At 35.7% G+C, this 13,483-nt stretch overlaps 1 protein-coding gene across 8 annotated transcripts in view; it reads left to right on the forward strand.

The window, feature by feature from the left end:
• The window catches only part of DOP1A (DOP1 leucine zipper like protein A), a 113,889-nt gene that overhangs the window by 1,060 nt on the left and 99,346 nt on the right, over nucleotides 1-13,483 (forward strand). The window lies entirely within an intron of this gene.

A 13,483-nucleotide genomic window follows, 5' to 3' on the forward strand; every position in this document is an offset into this window, starting at 1 on the left:
CAACACAGTGGTTTAGTTGAGCTGACAAGTTGTAACAAGGGTAAATTAAAAACCAGTTGTAATACAAATGCTTTATTCCAGTGATTACTTTAAGCTGCCACTCTGAACGAAATCATTCCTCATTAGTACTAAACAATAGTAAATCTCCAGGTGGGTCTAATTAATAGAAACCCAGGTCTTGAAGGAATTAAAAACATCTGAGTTAGTACACAAACCAGAAAATGTGACACCGTAACCAAAATGTTAAATGTAAATTAAATGTTTGACTATATACAGTTTAAAGAGCCTATTTTGTAGTTAAAATGAAAAGAGCTCTGGCCTGGGAATGAAAGATTTTGTTCGCATTCTTTTTTCTCCTGCTAACCAGATGTGATCTCTCTAGGCCTCAGTTTTGTCATCCGTTTAAGGGAATTTCATAAGATCAGAATTTTCCAAACTGATGTTTCTCCTCAACACTGTGCTTAGTCCAGTAACAGCCTTACTGCCCCCAAAACTGTTCCTTGACAAATAATTTAGGAACACATAAGGTTAAAATGGTCTTACCTGGCCAGAAAGCCTATTTTCTCATGGCCAACCTGTTAACATATGGAATATAATTACATAGAATACCAATTTGAAAATTACTATACAGATCTTCCTCTACTTATGATGGGGTTATGTCCTGATAAACCCATCATAAATTGAAATGTAATTTGAAAAGGCATTCAATACATCTATGTTACATATGCTCACAATACTTATATTAGCCTACAGTTGGGCAAAATCTATCAAAGCTCATTTTACTATAAAAGTTTTGAGTATCTCATGTAATTTATTGAATATTGTACTGAAAGTGAAAAACAATGATTGTGTGGATAAAGAATGGTTGTAAGCGTATCAGTTGTTTACCCTCATGATTGCAGGGCTGACTAGGAGCTGAGGCTTGCTGCCACTGTGAAAAATTGTAAATCGAACTCTCATGAGTTGGACTGCCTATATTAGAGCTCGGTCTCCTTTCAGCTCTAAAATTCCCTACGTTATGCTTTCTAGCTTTCAGTTTAAGCTTCCTGGGGCATAAGGATATAGTGGCAACACACTGATGTAACAAAAGGCTTGTATTTTCCTTAGTAAAATATTAAGGATGCACATAGGGTTCAGTGCACTTTAATGCTTTGATTTATGGCAGAGGAAGACTATCTTTTTTTTTTCCTGGTCTCTTGATGCTTTTCTATAACCATAATTAATTCACATTTGGATTTGATTTTATGGTTAAGTCATTAATTTTATGAGACTGAGTCATTAATTTTATTGAGAATGGCATTATAAAGTTCCAACAAGACTTGTTGACAATGGCATTATTTTTACTGTGCATGAGTTCCCTCTCTAGTCATGAGCTTTTAAAACTATGAAATGTAATAAAAGCCACTTGAAATATACTTAATAATTAATAACTAAATTTTAAGAGCTTAGATCATTGGAAAGAGTTCAAGGTTAAAACACATACTAAGGCAGTCATTTCTGAGTTGCTGATCAACGGGATCTAAGTGTTGAATGCAATCTTAAATTATTTTGCTAAATTCTGTCAGGTGTCACTAGCACACAGCCAGTATGGCCATTTTAGTCTGTTCTTTGTTACTTTGTTAGGAGTGAGTGCTATTAATGTGCTCCTTTGTTTGGGGGGGGGGGGGGGCAGGGGTGGGAACAATACATTTAATAGGTAACCCTTAATTCAGGTAGATTTTCTCCCTGAAATGAAACTGTTGAGAAGTATAGAGCTGCAAGTTTTGTGTAATAGCTTACAGGTTTTATTGAAAATTTACGTTATGAAAATAAGTACTTTTGATTCCCTTGTCTTTAAATGGTGATTTCCTTTTATTGTATTTACCTATTTACCCCCCCTCCCCCGCCGCCCCGCCCCGCCAAGCTATCCAAGCCTAAAACCTCAATAAGTTTTCATTGCATAGGTCAAAGACATGGTACCAAATTTAAGGAAAAAATTACAGATAATGTGCATTCATTTTATGTGTACATTATATACATACCTGGGTAACCACCAACACAATCAAGATTTAGAACATGCCACCACTCAGGCCTGTATTATTATGCTTTTGCTTTCTTCAAATGCATGCTCTCTGCCTTGGCATGTCTACTTCATACTATCCTAGCTCCAGTGCCACCTTGTCTGTGAATCCTTTTTTGAAGTAACTTTGTTCTCTTCTGACTTTCCTGTCAGCATTTATCATTTTCTGTCCTTGATGGCTAAACCAATGGTATGCTCATAGTTCATGGTAGGTACTTATATTTATTTCTTGACCACATGGGTAAGTGTAGTATTTCTCGAATGTCAGTCATTCTTACATCATCTTCAGAATTTTGACCATATCTGTGTATTTCCTGTAGACTTAGTTTCTGTGTTTTTCTTTATATCCGTGTAGTTATTAATATAATTTTTAAAGAAAACTTGAAGGGTGTTCAAGTTGGGTGACTCAGTCTTTGAGCGTCTGCCTTCGACTCAGGTCATGATCCCAGCGTCCTGGGATCGAGCTCCGCAGGAAGCCATCTTCTCCCTCTCCCACTCACCCTGCTTGTGTTCCTGCTCACGCTCTCTCTCTGTCAAATAAATAGATAAAATCTTAAAAAAAAAAGAAAAGAAAACTTGTTATTTCATCACTTGCCATCAACAAAAGGTAGACATAAAGTTGAAAATAATGAAAACGAAACTTGTTAAATTCTAGACGCTATTGGCTATTGAACACTCTTAAGCCTGAAATTTACTGTTCTTTGTTTAGAAGGGAGATTAGCAAGAATTACAGAGGTATTGATAACATTCTGCCATCAATCTGAGAACTTCCTGATGCAGTCAGAGGAATTAGAATGAAGAGGGAATAAATTCCTCACTGATTTAGTAGTGTCACTTAGCCCTCTCCTTGGGCCCCATAAAATCATTTCATATCTGATTGGTGGCCAAAATTTGGGAAGACACTGGATTAATCAGGGCCTGAAAATTCCTTAGAATTTTATCTGTGAAAGAATTGGGAAATAAAACCTTAACTGCAAATTAAAAGGTGTACTAGAGTTAACTTTAAAAATGCAATAAAAAGACTAAACAATCTTTATTGAATTAGATGTGTCTATTTTTTTTTCCAAAAAATGTTTTTAATGTTACTTTTACAAATAAAACATCCACCCTTTTAATAGGATATCATAGCTTTAAGATAAACCTTTGAATCTAAAGAAATCTAAAAATCAGTGGGCGCCTTTTATAATGACAAAGTGATGACTGTTGATTCAGGAGTGATGAAATGTTGATATGTTTATCTGGCAAAGCTCCTATAAGCATGGATAAGGTAATAAACTTAGGAGAATATAATACCTCCCTTCTTCCTTTCATCACTTTTTAAGTTTGAGCTAGATTTTAATATTTCCATCCTACAAAAGACATTTCTGGCCTTTTTTTTTTTTTCCTGAGGTAATGAAAAATTCTCCTCTCTTATGGTAAGAGTTTAATGTGAATAGGCAGGAAAATAAATTCCCTATTCTTGTTCTGTAAAAGACATTCTGTATTTCAACTTGCTGTGGTTATTTTCAGGCTTATATATGTATTGCGAGCTTAATGTTTAAATTACTGTTATTTTGTGTTCTTGAACAAAGAGTTCAGGTGAATAGACCATTTGGTTCGGTGTTTCTGTTTTCCAAAAAATAATTTACCTGAATGGTAATACTAGGTTTAGGAGTATACACAATAATTTGCTATTCAACCAGAGGTCAGGTTGCTGTTAATCTAAGGTTCTGCGATACAACCTCAATTTGGAAGTAAGAAAAGAGCCCTCTTGATGAATAGTCTTTATTTCGTTAAAAGAGCTTTCACCCAAAGGAGTAGTTTCTCTCCTGTGTCTCTACTATAAAATAAAGCAGCAGGATAAAAGCAGTGCAGATAAACTCTTACATTTGAAAGTAACAACTGATTGTAATCAGAAAAACTATAAAAACATAGCAGTCTTAGTCCTTTAAGTTATACAGGTAAATAACCATTTGCTTTTTGTGTGTGTGTGCTGTATCAGCTGCTTGAAACCCTTAGAATATGTGTTAGTATAATCAGTCAAATTTTCCAGTGTATATTGTACACCACAAACGTCATCCCAGTCTGCTATTATGTTTTCTGCTTGTCTTCAACACGATGTACTTTGCACAGTGGCTTTTCATATACACTTAACACGTCTTACAATGTCTTGATTTTAAAATTTCCTGGACAGAAGTTTTTCTCCGTAGGAAAAAAAAAAATAGATTATAGTACTTGGTTTAAAGTTATATCTGTCATTTTGGAAGAAAAATAAGTATTTAAATGACTTCCATATCGTATACCAGCAATTCCATAAATGTTACCACCAGTTTGTCAGGAGTCCACCTTTAAGCCTGAAAAGGGATTCCAGCAACATGATTATTTTTATGGCACCTGTCATTTTATTGGAAGGCTATCTTCAAAACATTGTGCCCCAAGCCTACGTGATTCTGTTAATTTGAGGTTGCCTGTTAGTTTTATGTGATATGATAACTGCTGCTTTTACTATGTTTTTTAAGTTATAGTATAGAGGTTGTGGTTTAAAAGTAAATACTCAGTAGGTTGCCTTCTTGTGGATGGATTCCTTTCTGCAAAAGGTTTTTATTTTGATGTAGTCCCAATAGTTACTGCTTGTCTGTTGCCAAAGAAGACCTATCTAGAAAAATGTTGCTATGGTCAATGTCAGAGAAATTACTACTTTTGTTCTCTTCTAGGATTTTTATGGTTTCAGGTCTCACATTTAGGTCTTTAATCCATTTTATTTTTGTGTATGGTATTAGAAAGTGGTCCAGTTTCACTCTTTTTCATGTATCCATCCCTTTTTCCCAGCATCATTTATTGAAGAAACTTTTCCCCATTGTATATGCTTGCCTCCTTTGTCATAGATTAATTGATCATATAAGTGTGGGTTAATTTCTGGGGCTCTCTCTTCTGTTCCATAGATGTGTCTGTTTTTGTGCCAGTACTATACTGCTTTGATTACTACAGCTTTGTAGTATATCTTGAAATCTGGAATTGTGATACCTCCAGCTTTATACCCAATAAGGGGTTAATGTCCAAAATGTATAAAGAACCTATACAACTCGACACCAAAAACCGCCCCCAAACAATCCAATTAAAAAATGGGCAGAGGACCTGAATAGACTGTTGTCCAGAGAAGACATACAGATGGCCAACACATACATGAAAAGATGCTCAACATCAGTAATCTTCAAGGAAACGCAAATCAGGACCACAATGAGATATCCCATTACACCTGCCAAAATGGCTAAAATCAAAAAGACAAGAAATAATTAGCGTTGGTGAGGATGTGGAAAGAAAGGAACCCCCACGTACTGTTGGTGGGAATGCACATTGGTATAGCCGCTGTGGAAAACAGTATGAAGGGTTCTCAAAAAAAAAAATCATAAATACCATATGATCCAGCAATTCCACTGGGTATTTATCCAAAAAAAATGAAAACACAAATCAGAAAGATATATGCACCCCTATGTTTGTTGCAGCATTATTTGTAATAGCCAAGATACAGAAACAACCTAAGTGTCCACTGACAGATGGATAAGGAAGATGTGGTACACACACAATAGAAAATTACACAGACATAAAAAGGATGAGATTGTGCCATTTGCAATAAAATGGATTGACCTAAAGGGTATTGTGCTAAGTGAAGTAAGTCAGACTGAAAAAAGACAAATACCATATGATCTCATATAAAGAGTCTAAAGAAACGAATGAACAAAAAGCAGGATCAGACCTATAAAAATACAGAGAACTGATGGATGTAGGAGGGGATGGGGATGAGGGGATGCGCAAAATGGATGAAGGGTAGTGGAGATACAGGCTTCCAATTATGGAGTGAATAAATCATGGGAATAAAAGGTACACCATGAGGAATATAGTCAGTGATACTGTAACAGCATTGTATGGTGACAGATGGTGGCTACACTTGTGGTGAGCATACCATAAGGTCTAAACCTGTCAAATCACCTGAAACTAATGTAACATTGTGTGTCAACAATACTCAAAAAATTGTTTTAAGTAAAATATTTTTGAGACTAGTCATCTATGGCTGCATAACAAATTATCTCAAAATGTAGTGATTTAAAACAATAAATACCTCTCAGTTTCTTTCAGAAGGGATTGGGGAGCAGTTTGGCTGTGAGGTTCTGGCTTAAGTTTTGTGAGGTTGCAGTCAAATAGTGGGCCGGACTGCAGTCATCTTTAGGTTCAGTTGGGGTCGGAGAACCCCTTTCCAAAGTAGTTTACTCACATACTAGCAGGTTGTTTCTGGCTGTTGAAGGGAAACCTAAGTTTCTCCCCATAGCGCTACTTGAAGTGTCCTTATTACCTAAAGGCTAGCTTGCGCCAGAATGAGTGATCCAAGAGACAGCATATAGACCAGCTGTGATTTTGTATAGCAGGGGTAACTAAACAAGAGAATGAATATCAGGAGGTGAGGATGATTGGAGGCCATCCTGGAAGCTAGCTACTACATTTTAAAAAGCTAGTATGTGTGCATGTCACTAATAAGCAGTACATACTTATTCAATATGCAGTTTATACACAGCTCATGGTTTTAGAATATTTAAAGATTAACTTAATATGCTATTTGATTACATTACTAAATGAAGCATGTACTTTATCCACAAAATTCTTAGTTTCTGGGGTTCTGTGGGATGATTCTGGGTTCAAATGTAACACTAAAGATAGAGATTTTATTCATTTTTATTTTCTTTTTGTTATTTCTTAGATGGAGGGAGGTAATGCCACATGTTACCCAGCTGCTATTTGATTTTCTATGGGAACATTACTCCTTTACTTTTTAAAAAAGTAAGCTTATTTAATACCAAAAAGAGGGAATAATTTACATGATTTTAAAAGTATAAAAAAACTATACAGAGAAAAGGCTCCCTTCCCCAGCCCCCATCTATGCAATTTCCACCTGGCCAACTGGAAGTAATCAGTTTCATTTTCTTGTTTGTTCTTTCAGAGCTATATCATATACATGCAGATTATGTGACTATATTTTTCCCTTTTTATATAAATGGTAGCATACTATGTACACTGTTGTGCACCTTGATTTTTTTTTTTAGTTCATATATTTTAGCATTTTCTAAATCAATAACGTAGACTTTATTCATTCTTTTTACCAGCTGAGTATATTCTATTGTCTTCAGTTTTTATAATTATTGGTCATTTACTGTGAGTCAGGCAAGGACTAACTAGGAGCTGGGGATGTGAGAGCTAAAAATGATAGATGAGTACTCTATCACAGGGATTAATACCCTTGGGAGTCACACAGTTCAATTAAGTAAAGCAAAGTTCTGTGGTAGATGAAGTACAGTGTGTAGTGGGAATTCACAGGAAGGAAATGTATATGTGACTGTTGGAGAGAGAGAATAGTTAGGGAAGACCTCACAACAGGGGTAAAATCTGAAGCCAGAACCATGGGTAGGTACTAGCCAAGTGAAGTTGGGATTTAGTGTTTCAGGCAGAAGGAAGTTCTTAAAAAGATTTTAAAACATATTACAAAGCTATAGTAATTTTAAAACAGTGTGGTACTGACATAGAGGCAGACATGTAGACCAGGGGAGTAGAATAGAAAGCCCTGAATTAAACCCTGGGGTATATATGGTCAAATAATCTTCAACAAAGAGTGCCAAACCAATCAATCAGGTAAGGCAGCCTCTTCAACAAATGGTATTGAGAAAACTGGATATCCACATGCAAAAGAATGAAGTTGGAAACTTATTTTACGCTATATGAGAAATTAATTCAAAACAGATTAAATACCTAAACATAATACCTAAAACATAAAACTTGTAGAAGAGATCATAAGGGAAACCCTGACATTGGGTTTGGCAATGATTTCTTGGATATGACAACAAAAACACAGGTAACAAAGGCAAAAATAGGTAAGTGGGACTACATCAAACTTAAAATCTTATGCATCAAAGGATACAATAAAAAATATAAAAAGGCAATCTAGAATGGGAGAAAATTTTCAGAAATGTATCTAAAGGACTGATATCCTGATTGTATAAAGAACTGCAACTCAGCAACAAAAACACAGCCCAATTAAAAAATGGGCAAAGACTTGAATAGTTATTTCTCCAAAGATTATATGCAAATGTCTGAAGTATATGAAAAGATTCTCAGCTACATTGGTCATTAGAGAAATGCAAATCAAAGCTACCATGAGATGCTACCTCACACCTATTTCAATGGCTACTATCAAAAAACTGAAAAGTGTTGGCAAGGATGTGCAGAAATTAGAACCCTTATGTACTGTTGGTGGAAATGTAAAATGGTGCAGCCGCTGTGGAAAACAGCTTGGTGGTTCCTCTTAAAAACAGACCTGCCATATGGTCCAGCTTTCCCACTTCTGGGTATTTTCGAAAGAATTGAAAAGAGGATCCTGAAGAAATATTTGCACACTCAAGTTCATAGCCGCACCATTCACAATAGCCTAGAGGTAGAAAATATAAATGAACAGATGAATGGATAAATGTACACATAGAATCGAATATTATTTTAAAACTTAAAAGGGAGGGAGATCGTTAGGGTCCATTCTGGGCATCAGACTACTTAAAAAAAAAAAAAAAAAGGGAAATCTTGTCATATACCACAACATGGATGAACCTTGAGGACATTATGTTAAGTGAAATAAATCAGTCACAAAAAAAGCCAAAATTCTGTATGGTTCCACTTACCTGAGGTATCTAAAGTAGTCAGATTAGAAGCAGAAAGTAAAACGCTGGTTGCTAGGGGCTGGCAAAGAGGGAAAAGAAGAGTTTTTTAATGTGTGTAGAGTTTCAGTTTTGCAAAATGAAAAAATTCTGGAGGTTAATTACACAATGTGAATATACTTAACACTGAACTGTACACTTAAAAATGGTTAAAATGATAAATTTTATGTTTTTTTACCACAATTGGAAAAGATAATATTAAACTTTTAGAAACATGAAGCATATATGCATTTTAAAATGCTATCCTATAATGAAAGTCATGTCTCTAAATATTGAAAAAAGGGGCTGATTAAAGAATGAGCCTAGAGTGGTTGAATTGTACTGGCTCAGTTGGTAGAGTATATGACTCTTGATCCTGGGCTCATGAGTTTAAGCCCCACATCAGGCATAAAGCTAACTTGGAAAAAAAATATATAGAGTTAGAGCATTTTGAATATAGTTTGGTAGAAAAATTTTAAGTGATGAAAGGGAGCATGGGGCATACCCAGAAAAGAGCATATTTAAAGGCACTGAGGTGGGAGGCTGCAAGTCTTATACAGTTGGCTAGTTTTAAAAAATATGCATTGGCTCTTATTAAAGATAAAGGCCAATTTTATTAAGGATCATCATGATAGGTATAGGGACCACTGCAATGGGATTTTACAGTGGAGGAGAGAGATCGGCCTCAATTCTGAATACAGCATGTACAAGTGTTGGTTTGTAACCTCCTCAGAGCCGTTATCTGAAATCCCTGTCTGTGGTGAGAAAGGAGTGACAGAGCAAAGGGATCAACCACTCCAGATTTATAGGTGGCGAGTTTAATAACAGGGAATTTACATATGAGGCTTGTCTTGGGTGGCCTCAAAACAAGTAGATCACACCCACTCACCTGCTGGAATCTTAAAATTTTATATAGATGCCTTTACTGGGTTCAGTCACGTACCCAGTCCAGGTAGCCTCCACACCACGTTTCTTTCTCAAGGCTGTATCCTCAGAGCAGCTTCTGGGAGCAGGGAAGGCAAGCATATCACACATTCTAAGGACAGGGAAGGAAGTGGGGAGCCTCCAATTGCCTGGGTCCAGCTCATGGCTCAACAGGCAGTCACATCTTCTTGATGACCTCCAACAGCAAGTGGGACTTTATAGCCAAGGAGCAGGGTGGGAGTCAGAGGATGGAAAATGAGTCTAAAAGGAAACATCAGGGGTAAGGGGGGATTTTGGCTAACAGGATTCTTGTTGAAGATAGATTGGGGTGTCCAAATGATGGAGGATGAGGAGGCTGATCAGATATGGAGGGTGGTCAGTTACTGAAGGTGTGGGTTTCTGGTTAAGCTGATATAGCAGGGTTCTTGATAAAACTACATTTTAGCAGAAAGTGCACAGGTGGGCCTAGGAGAGGATTCAGAAGTTTTACTAAAGTTCGGTCAAGCAAGGAAACTTTGTCACCGGGTTTTGCTTAGCTAGGACAGAAATACGAACTATAAGATTTGAATGAATAGGTCCAGTTTATGAAAAGACTTTAGTCATATGATTAAAGGGGTTATGTTTCATTTCTAAGTAATTATTACAATTATAGCAATGATAGAGTATTTCTTAGGTGTTAAGTAAGCCCTGGTCTAAAGTGCTTCTTGTGGACTAAAGTTTACTTTCAGAGCTTCCAGCAGGGCGTGTGCCCAAACTGTGTTTTGCTGTGTAAAATAAATTGGCTCTTAGAAAGCTGAAGGTGGTGAAAATAGAAGGCTGTTACAATAGTCCAGGTGGAAACTATTCAGGAGACATGGTTAAAAGACCATTCTGAAAGATAGGGCCTACCACAGTCAACTTTGAGAGGGGGTGAAGGGGTGGTGAATTTATAGATAGATTTGATACAAGAATAGGAAATAAGGCCAAAGTGCAAGCTTGTGTGATTGGGAAGATGACAGTACTGTTTATTTCAGTAATGGAGTAAAAACAAAAAAACTGAGAATAATAATAGCAGTGCTTGACAGGTTATATTTCTAGTGTTGAAGGGATATCCTAAAAAAATTTAAGAGCAGAGTATGAAAGTGAGGAGAGGTGTAATAATAATGATAACAGTTCATGGTTTATCAGTGTTTCGGAGGATACCCAGTTTTTGTGAAGAGACTCTGAATAAAGATTTTACAATAAGCAACACTGTATTTTGGTTCTGATTCTGTTAGGTGCTTTCAGAATCTACCAAAGTATCTAGAGTTAATTCTTTTTTCTTGCCAGGTAGGTAACACCTCAGCAAGGTTCTTTTGTTTATTCATGATATTAGTACTGTTGCTCTGTTTTCATTTAAACCTTAAAACATGATACGAGATGCCCATTGGAAGAGATCATAGAAGCAGGGTCAGAGGTGCCACAGGTAGTTGCCCATTTTTCTCTGTGAAGTATCTTGATATCTTCAAAATTAATTATAGCTGCTTTCCTTTGCCCATTAAGGGATTTAACCCCTGCAGTGCTACTTACTGTCCAGCACCATTCTTTCATAACTTTGAGTAAACTGATGTGCAGACACATGCATGGTTTGTGTCCAGTGTGAGTTCTTTTTTGTATATCCCTATATGTACACTCAGCTAAAATGTTAGTTTCTTCCTGCTCATGTAATACTATCATCTTATTCTTTAGATGCATAGGCACAGTTGAATTTGCATCTCTGTGTATGTGTGTTTTCCTCATGATTTTACTTTTGGAACAGTTTTAATAAAATTTACAAAAGAAAATAAAACTCTGCGTGGGATTTTTTTGTTTTTTAGAAAAAATTACATCTTTTTTCAAAGGCTAGAAAATTGGTTTACAGATACTCATTTAAACACACTGGGAAATACAGAAAAACTTGTACTGTTCAGTATATATAATATAGCATTTTTTATGTTCATGTAACAACCAGTCTCTATTTTTAAATTGAATACTATAATTAACTGTGTCATTTATTTTAAAAATGCTGAGTACATTACTATTATTTTAAAAATGATTAAATTTTATTTTCTTGGAAATAATTGTTTAACTTAATATGGTGGGTTTAATTGTACTGTAAATTATTTTTGCTTTTTTTTTTTACATTTTTTCTAGTAGTTTGAGTTAAGAGTATATTTCTTTCAAAGGTTAAGCAAACTCATTTGTCATTGTTAAATGAAGAATAATACTCAGCGACTAATGAGCATATTTATTTTGAGAAGGATACTTTCTGAAAAGGGATGTTTTAAATAAACTTGAGGAAGTACTTGGTAGGATAGCTAACATTAGTGTTGTCCTTCATCTTGTGTTTCACATCTTTCTTTTTAATCATTCTGTGTAGTCACACACTCATTATTGTTACTTACATTATCTCACATTTTACCTTCTGTTTATAAAAAAACAAGCAGTGTTTTTTTTCCTTCTAATTGAAAACAAAACCAGAATATGGTCAATCTAAATAATTTAGATTTTCTTTAAGTATATTATGCTGACACTCTCAGGCTGACTTACTCTTGCCACCTAAAAAGTTTCATTTCCCACCACCAAATTCAATCAGTGTATATATAGGGAAATCAAATGGATTTTAATATTAGCAAATATTAAACATTAAAAAGATATGTTTGAAAAAAGCATTATAAATCCCAAAGCCAAATTTTTTGCTTGACATTCTCAGTTTCAGATTATTCACTCTACTTCTTTCTATGTGGCTGATACAAATATGATATGACTAAATCAGAATATGTAATTGAATCATCAGTGATGTCCACAGGTTTCATAAAAATGTGGGTAATTTCTTTGAAATATTTGCTTTCTGAACTATTACTTTGTCCCCTCATAACAGCCCTCATGAATTCTATCTCCCTTTCCCGAGAAAAAAACAAAACCTGTCTTTCCTGGGTCTTGTTGGGTGCTTCATAATAAAATTTCTAACCTTGAACATACCCCTAATGCAACAGGAATCTTGACATCATCCTTAATTTAGGGACTGCCACACCTATAATTCCGTTTTTGGATGCACAATCCAACCTGCAGCACCTCTCTAGGATTAATCCCACATGAGAGCATATTTTTACCTTTTTGGTATTGTTTTCTCAGGGGAGTAGATTGTGTTCTTATACATCCTGTATAGAGTGCTCCTTCCACCATGGTCATTGAAATAGGATCACTGTTTTACAGATAACCAAACAAAACCCTCATATCAGAATTTACAGTTATTTCTCCTTATGCTTTAACCTACACTTTCAGTATTGAGCAGTGATGTAGGTTTGGGGTATTCAGAGTTAAGCTTTGGTCCTTGTCCCTAAGCCAAGGTCTAGAAGGAATGACAGAAATATATGTACTTGCACCATTATAGTATTTTATAAAGTAAGTGGAATAGGAGAAGAAAGAACAATGTCTAAAAAATGAGTTAAAGAGTCAAGAAGGGCTATATAGCCTGAAGAGGTTTTTGAAAAGTTGAGTAAGAGAGGAGAGGTAGGATATGTCAGGCAGAAGAATTAAAAGAGTTGTGATAAAAAAATAGTTGAGAAAGGCAGTGATTATGGACCGGGCCTAGGTGTCAGCCAGCCAGAGTTCTTCCTGGTTCCTCCTCTTAACTTTGTGTGAAACCGCAAACACCAGAATGTTCATATGTACATGGCTGCATGAGTGTACTTGCCTCATGGATTTGTTATGAACATTACATGAGATAATTTATGTAAAAGGGCTTAGCATGGTGCTTGCTACACAGTGTCAGTGTGAGCTGCTATTAGTAATC

The sequence above is a fragment of the Mirounga angustirostris genome, unplaced genomic scaffold, assembly GCF_029215605.1.
Source record: "Mirounga angustirostris isolate CCGP_5_RB_7025 unplaced genomic scaffold, mMirAng1.0.hap1 SCAF_8, whole genome shotgun sequence".
NCBI lineage: Eukaryota > Metazoa > Chordata > Mammalia > Carnivora > Phocidae > Mirounga > Mirounga angustirostris.